The 7500-nt window shown below is 60.4% G+C and overlaps 1 pseudogene; it reads left to right on the forward strand.

Annotated features, from left to right (window-relative positions):
• Window positions 1-1320, forward strand: part of LOC140474359 (uncharacterized) — a 15932-nt pseudogene extending 14612 nt beyond the window's left edge.
• The last annotated feature ends 6180 nt before the right edge of the window (window positions 1321-7500 follow it).

The following is a 7500-nucleotide window of genomic DNA, read 5'->3' on the forward strand; positions in this document are numbered from 1 at the left end:
GAGGGTGCGAGAGACAGAGAGAGAGAGAGACAACAGAGACAGACAGAGAGAGAGAGAGATGGAGGGGGCGAGAGAGAGAGAGAGAGAGAGAGAGACATGGAGGGGGCGAGAGAGAGAGAGAGAGATGGAGGGGGCGAGAGAGAGAGAGAGATGGAGGGGGCGAGAGAGAGAGAGATGGAGGGGGTGAGAGAGAGAGAGAGAGAGAGAGAGATGGAGGGTGCGAGAGAGAGAGAGAGATAGATGGAGGGGGCGAGAGAGAGAGAGAGATGGAGGGGGTGAGAGAGAGAGAGAGAGAGAGAGCGATGGAGGGGGCGAGACAGAGAGAGATGGAGGGGGCAAGAGATAGAGAGAGATGGAGGGGGCGAGAGAGAGAGTTGGATGGGGCGAGAGAGATGGAGGGGGCGAGAGAGAAAGAGAGAGATGGAGGGGGTGAGAGAGAGAGAGAGAGATGGAGGGTGCGAGAGAGAGAGAGAGATAGAGGGGGCAAGAGATAGAGAGAGATGGAGGGGGCGAGAGAGAGAGTTGGATGGGGCGAGAGAGATGGAGGGGGCGAGAGAGAAAGAGAGAGATGGAGGGGGCGAGAGAGAGAGAGAGATGGAGGCGGCGAGAGAGAGAGAGAGAGAGATGGAGGGTGCGAGAGAGAGAGAGATGGAGGGGGCGAGAGAGAGGGAAGTGGGCGAGAGAGGGGGGATGGTGAAGGCAAAGGAGAGGGACGGTACGAGAGAGAGAGGGAGTGAGCGAGAGAGAGGGAGGGTGTGTGAGAGAGAGAGAGAGGGAGGGTGTGAGAGAGGGAGGGTGCGAGAGACAGAGAGAGAGAGAGGGAGGGGGCGAGAGAGAGAGAGAGAGATGGAGGGGGTGAGAGAGAGAGAGATGGATGCGGCGAGAGAGAGAGAGAGATGGAGGGGTGAGAGAGAAAGAGAGAGATGGAGGGGGTGAGAGAGAGAGAGATGGGGGGGTGAGAGAGAGATAGAGATGGAGGGGGCGAGAGAGAGGGAAGTGGGCGAGAGAGGGGGGATGGTGGGGGCAAGAATGAGGGACGGTGCGAGAGAGAGAGGGAGTGAGGCGAGAGAGAGAGGGAGGGTGTGTGTGTGAGAGAGAGAGAGATAGAGAGGGCGGGTGCGAGAGAGGGAGGGTGCGAGAGAGGGAGGGTGCGAGAAAGAGAGAGAGAGAGACAGAGAGCGAGAGACAGAGAGAGAGAGAGAGAGAGAAAGAGAGACAGAGAGAGTCAGAGAGAGAGAGAGAGAGACAGAGAGAGAGACAGAGACAGAGAGAGACGGAGAGAGAGGTGTTGAGAGAAAGAGAAAGGAGCCGAGAGAGAGAGTGAGTGGGGGACGAGAGAGAGATGAGGGGAGGAGGAGCGATAGAGAGAGAGGGGCAAAAGAGAGAGGGAGGGGGCGAGAGAGCGAGGGATGAGGCGAGAGAAAGAGGGAGGCGGTGAGAGAAAGAGGGAGGGAGCAAGAGAGAGAAGGAAGGGGAGAGAGAGAGTGAGGGGTGAGAGAGAGGGAGGGGGCGAGGGAGAGAGGGAGGGGGCGAGAGAGCGAGAGGAAGCGGGTGAGAGAGAGAGGGAGGGTGAGCGAGTGAGAGAGGGAGGGTGCGAGAGAGAGAGGCAGGGGGCGAGAGAGAGAGAGAGGGAGGGGATGAGAGAGAGAGGGAGGGGATGAGAGAAAGAGAAAGGGGGCGAGAGAGAGAGTGGGAGAGGGGCGAGAGAGAGAGAAGGGAGGGGTTGAGAGAGAGAGAGATGGAGGGGGCGAGAGAGAGAGAGAGAGATGGAGGGGTCGAGAGAGACAGATGGAGGGGGTGAGAGAGAGATGGAGGGGGCGAGAGAGGGAGAGGGAGGGGGCGAGAGAAAGAGAGGGATGGGCGAGAGAGAGAGGGATGGGGTGAGACAGAGAGAGGGGGTGAGAGAGATAGAGATGGAGGGGGCGAGAGAGAGGGAAGTGGGCGAGAGAGGGGGGATGGTGGGGGCAAGAATGAGGGACGGTGCGAGAGAGAGAGGGAGTGAGGCGAGAGAGAGAGGGAGGGTGTGTGTGTGAGAGAGAGAGAGATAGAGAGGGCGGGTGCGAGAGAGGGAGGGTGCGAGAGAGGGAGGGTGCGAGAAAGAGAGAGAGAGAGACAGAGAGCGAGAGACAGAGAGAGAGAGAGAGAGAGAAAGAGAGACAGAGAGAGTCAGAGAGAGAGAGAGAGAGACAGAGAGAGAGACAGAGACAGAGAGAGACGGAGAGAGAGGTGTTGAGAGAAAGAGAAAGGAGCCGAGAGAGAGAGTGAGTGGGGGACGAGAGAGAGATGAGGGGAGGAGGAGCGATAGAGAGAGAGGGGCAAAAGAGAGAGGGAGGGGGCGAGAGAGCGAGGGATGAGGCGAGAGAAAGAGGGAGGCGGTGAGAGAAAGAGGGAGGGAGCAAGAGAGAGAAGGAAGGGGAGAGAGAGAGTGAGGGGTGAGAGAGAGGGAGGGGGCGAGGGAGAGAGGGAGGGGGCGAGAGAGCGAGAGGAAGCGGGTGAGAGAGAGAGGGAGGGTGAGCGAGTGAGAGAGGGAGGGTGCGAGAGAGAGAGGCAGGGGGCGAGAGAGAGAGAGAGGGAGGGGATGAGAGAGAGAGGGAGGGGATGAGAGAAAGAGAAAGGGGGCGAGAGAGAGAGTGGGAGAGGGGCGAGAGAGAGAGAAGGGAGGGGTTGAGAGAGAGAGAGATGGAGGGGGCGAGAGAGAGAGAGAGAGATGGAGGGGTCGAGAGAGACAGATGGAGGGGGTGAGAGAGAGATGGAGGGGGCGAGAGAGGGAGAGGGAGGGGGCGAGAGAAAGAGAGGGATGGGCGAGAGAGAGAGGGATGGGGTGAGACAGAGAGAGGGGGTGAGAGAGAGAGAGGGGGAGGGTGCGAGAGAGAGAGAGGGATTGAGGTCAGAGAGAGAGGGATGAGGCGAGAGAAGGAGGGAGGGGGCAAGAGAGAGAGAGTGCGGGGGTGAGAGAGCGAGATGGAGGGGGCGAGAGGGAGGGGGTGAGAGAGAGAGATGGAGGGGGCGAAAGAGAGAGAGATGGAGGGGGAGAGAGAGAGAGAGAGAGAGATGGAGAGGGCGAGAGAGAGGGAAGTGGGTGAGAGAGGGGGGATGGTGGGGGCAAGAGAGAGGGATGGTGCGAGAGAGAGAGGGAGTGAGGTGAGAGAGAGAGGGAGGGTGTGTGGGAGAGAGGGAGGGTGCGAGAGAGAGCGAGAGAGGGAGGGGCGAGAGAGAGAGGGAGGGGTGAGAGAGAGAGGGGGAGGTTGCGAGAGAGAGAGAGGGAGGGTGCGAGAGAGACAGGGGGAGGGTGAGAGAGAGAGAGGGAGTGAGGCCAGAGAGAGAGTGATGAGGCGAGAGAAAGAGGGAGGGGGCAAGAGAGCGAGAGAAAGGGAGCGAGAGAGCGAGAGGAAGGGGGTGAGAGAGCGAGAGGGAGGGGGCGAGAGAGAGAGAGGGAGGGAGGGGGCGATAGAGAAAGGGAGGGGGCGAGAGAGAGAGAGATGGAGGGGGCGAGAGAGACGGAAGTGGGCGAGAGAGGGGGATGGTGGGGGCAAGAGAGAGGGACGGTGTGAGAGAGAGAGGGAGTGAGGCGAGAGAGAGAGGGAGGGTGTGTGAGAGAGAGAGAGATAGAGAGGGCGGGTGCGAGAGAGGGAGTGTGCGAGAGAGGGAGGGTGCGAGAAAGAGAGAGAGAGAGAGACAGAGAGAGAGAGAGACAGAGAGAGAAAGACAGACAGAGACAGACAGAAACAAACAGAGACAGACAGAGACAGAGAGAGAGAGAGAGATGGCGGGTGCGAGAGAGAGAGAGAGAGACAGAGAGACAGAGAGAGTGAGAGAGACAGAGAGAGAGAGAGAGAGACAGAGAGACAGAGAGAGAGAGAGAGAGGTGTTGAGAGAAAGAGAAAGGGGCCGAGAGAGAGAGTGAGCGGGAGACGAGAGAGAGATGAGGGGAGGTGGGGCGAGAGAGAGATCGAGAGAGAGGGGCAAAAGAGAGAGGGAGGTGGCGAGAGAGCGAGGGATGAGGCGAGAGAAAGAGGAAGGCGGTGAGAGAAAGAGGGAGGGAGCAAGAGAGAAGGGAAGGGAAGAGAGAGAGTGAGGGGTGAGAGAGAGGGAGGGGGCGAGGGAGAGTGGGAGGGGGCGAGGGAGAGAGGGAGGGGGCGAGAGAGGGAGAGAGATGGAGGGGGCGAGAGAGAGAGATGGAGGGGGCGAGCGAGAGAGAGAGGAGGGGGCGAGAGAGAGAGAGAGATAGAGGGGGCGAGAGAAAGAGAGAGAGTGAGGGGGCGAGAGAGAGAGAGAGATGGAGGGGGCGAGAGAGAGAGAGAGATGGATGGGGCGAGAGAGAGAGAGAGAGATGGAGGGGGTGAGAGAGAGAGAGAGAGATGGAGGGGGCGAGACAGAGAGAGATAGAGGGGGTGAGAGAGAGAGATGGAGGGGGCGAGAGAGAGATAGAGATGGAGGGGGCGAGATAGAGGGAAGTGGGCGAGAGAGGTGGGATGGTGGGGGCAAGAGAGAGGGACGGTGCGAGAGAGAGAGGGAGTGAGGCGAGAGAGAGAGGGAGGGTGTGTGTGAGAGAGAGAGAGAGATAGAGAGGGCGGGTGCGAGAGAGGGAGGGTGTGAGAGAGGGAGGGTGCGAGAAAGAGAGAGAGAGACAGAGAGAGAGAGACAGAGAGAGAGAGACAGAAAGTGTCAGAGAGAGAGAGAGAGAGAGAGACAGAGAGAGAAGGAGAGAGAGGTGTTGAGAGAAAGAGAAAGGGGCCGAGAGAGAGAGTGAGTGGGGGACGAGAGAGAGATGAGGGGAGAAGGAGCGAGAGAGAGATATACAGAGAGGGGCGAAAGTGAGAGGGAGGGGGCGAGAGAGCGAGGGATGAGGTGAGAGAAAGAGGGAGGCGGTGAGAGAAAGAGGGAGGGAGCAAGAGAGAAGGGAAGGGGAGAGAGAGAGCGAGGGGTGAGAGAGAGGGAGGGGGCGAGGGAGAGAGGGAGGGAGCCAGGGAAAGTGGGAGGGGGCGAGAGAGCGAGAGGCAGGGGGCGAGAGAGAGAGAGAGGGAGGGGATGAGAGAGAGAGGGAGGGGATGAGAGAAAGAGAAAGGGGGCGAGAGAGAGAGAAGGGAGGGGTTGACAAAGGGAGGGTGAGTGGGTGAGAGATAGAGGGGGAGGGGTGAGAAGAGGGAGGGGGCGAGTGAGCAAGAGGGAGGGGGTGAGAGAGTGAGAGGGAGGGGGCGAGAGAGAGGGAGGGGGCGAGAGAGAGAGAGGGAGGTGGCAAGAGAGAAAGAGGGGAGGCAAGAGAGAGAGAGGGAGGGGGCAAGAGAGTGAGGGGGCGAGAGAGGGAGGGGGCGAGAGAGCGAGAGCGAGGGGGCGAGAGAGGGAGGGGAAGGGGGCGAGAGAGCGAGAGGGAGGGGCCGAGAGAGCGAGAGGGAAGGGGCAAGAGAGAGAGAGGGAGGGGGCGAGAGAGAGAGAGGGAGGGGGCGAGAGAGAGAGGGAGGGGGTGAGAGAGAGAGAGGGGGAGGGTGCAAGAGAGAGAGAGAGTGAGGGCGGGGGCGAGAGAGAGAGAGGGAGTGAGGCCAGAGAGAGAGGGATGAGGCGAGAGAAAGAGGGAGGGGGCAAGAGAGAGAGAGGGCGGGGGTGAGAGAGCGAGAGCGAGGGGGCGAGAGAGGGAGGGGGAGGGGGCAGAGAGAGCGAGAGGGAGGGGCCGAGAGAGCGAGAGGGAAGGGGCAAGAGAGAGAGATGGAGGGGGCGAAAGAGAGAGAGAGATAGATGGAGGGGGTGAGAGAGAGAGATGGAGGGGGCGAGAGAGAGAGAGAGAGAGATGGAGGGGGTGAGAGAGAGAGAGAGATGGAGGGGGCGAGAGAGAGAGAGAGAGATGGAGGGGGCGAGAGAGACAGATGGAGGGGGCGAGAGAGAGATGGTGGGGGCGAGAGAGGGAGAGGGAGGGCGCGAGAGAGAGAGAGGGAGGGGCGAGAGAGAGAGGGAGGGGGTGAGAGAGAGAGAGGGGGTGAGAGAGAGAGAGGGGGAGGGTGCGAGAGAGAGAGAGGGATTGAGGTCAGAGAGAGAGGGATGAGGCGAGAGAAGGAGGGAGGGGGCAAGAGAGAGAGAGGGCGGGGGTGAGAGAGCGAGATGGAGGGGGCGAGAGGGAGGTGGTGAGAGAGAGAGAGATGGAGGGGACGAAAGAGAGAGAGATGGAGGGTGAGAGAGAGAGAGAGAGAGGGAGATGGAGAGGGCGAGAGAGAGGGAAGTGTGTGAGAGAGGGGGGATGGTGGGGGCAAGAGAGAGGGACGGTACGAGAGAGAGAGAGTGAGGCGAGAGAGAGGGAGGGTGTGTGAGAGAGAGAGAGAGAGGGAGGGTGCGAGAGAGGGAGGGTGCGAGAGACAGAGAGTGAGAGACAACAGAGACAGACAGAGAGAGAGAGAGATGGAGGGGGCGAGAGAGAGAGACATGGAGGGGGCGAGACAGAGAGAGATGGAGGGGGCGAGAGAGAGAGAGAGATGGAGGGGGCGAGAGAGAGAGAGAGATGGAGGGGGCGAGAGAGAGAGAGAGATGGAAGGGGTGAGAGAGAGAGAGAGAGAGATGGAGGGGGCGAGAGAGAGAGATGGAGGGGGCGAGAGAGAGAGAGATGGAGAGGGCGAGAGAGAGGGAAGTGGGTGAGAGAGGGGGGATGGTGGGGGCAAGAGAGAGGGACGGTACGAGAGAGAGAGAGAGAGGCGAGAGAGAGGGAGGGTGTGAGAGAGAGAGAGAGAGAGGGAGGGTGCGAGAGAGGGAGGGTGCGAGAGACAGAGAGAGAGAGAGACAACAGAGACAGACAGAGAGAGAGAGAGATGGAGGGGGCGAGAGAGAGAGAGAGAGAGAGAGACATGGAGGGGGCGAGAGAGAGAGAGAGATGGAGGGGGCGAGAGAGAGAGAGAGATGGAGTGGGCGAGAGAGAGAGAGATGGAGGGGGTGAGAGAGAGAGAGAGAGAGAGAGATGGAGGGTGCGAGAGAGAGAGAGAGATAGATGGAGGGGGCGAGAGAGAGAGAGAGATGGAGGGGGTGAGAGAGAGAGAGAGAGAGAGCGATGGAGGGGGCGAGACAGAGAGAGATGGAGGGGGCAAGAGATAGAGAGAGATGGAGGGGGCGAGAGAGAGAGTTGGATGGGGCGAGAGAGATGGAGGGGGCGAGAGAGAAAGAGAGAGATGGAGGGGTGAGAGAGAGAGAGAGAGATGGAGGGTGCGAGAGAGAGAGAGAGATAGAGGGGGCAAGAGATAGAGAGAGATGGAGGGGGCGAGAGAGAGAGTTGGATGGGGCGAGAGAGATGGAGGGGGCGAGAGAGAAAGAGAGAGATGGAGGGGGCGAGAGAGAGAGAGAGATGGAGGCGGCGAGAGAGAGAGAGAGAGAGATGGAGGGTGCGAGAGAGAGAGAGATGGAGGGGGCGAGAGAGAGGGAAGTGGGCGAGAGAGGGGGGATGGTGAAGGCAAAGGAGAGGGACGGTACGAGAGAGAGAGGGAGTGAGGCGAGAGAGAGGGAGGGTGTGTGAGAGAGAGAGAGAGGGAG

This window comes from Chiloscyllium punctatum, unplaced genomic scaffold, assembly GCF_047496795.1.
Source record: "Chiloscyllium punctatum isolate Juve2018m unplaced genomic scaffold, sChiPun1.3 scaffold_958, whole genome shotgun sequence".
Taxonomy (NCBI): domain Eukaryota; kingdom Metazoa; phylum Chordata; class Chondrichthyes; order Orectolobiformes; family Hemiscylliidae; genus Chiloscyllium; species Chiloscyllium punctatum.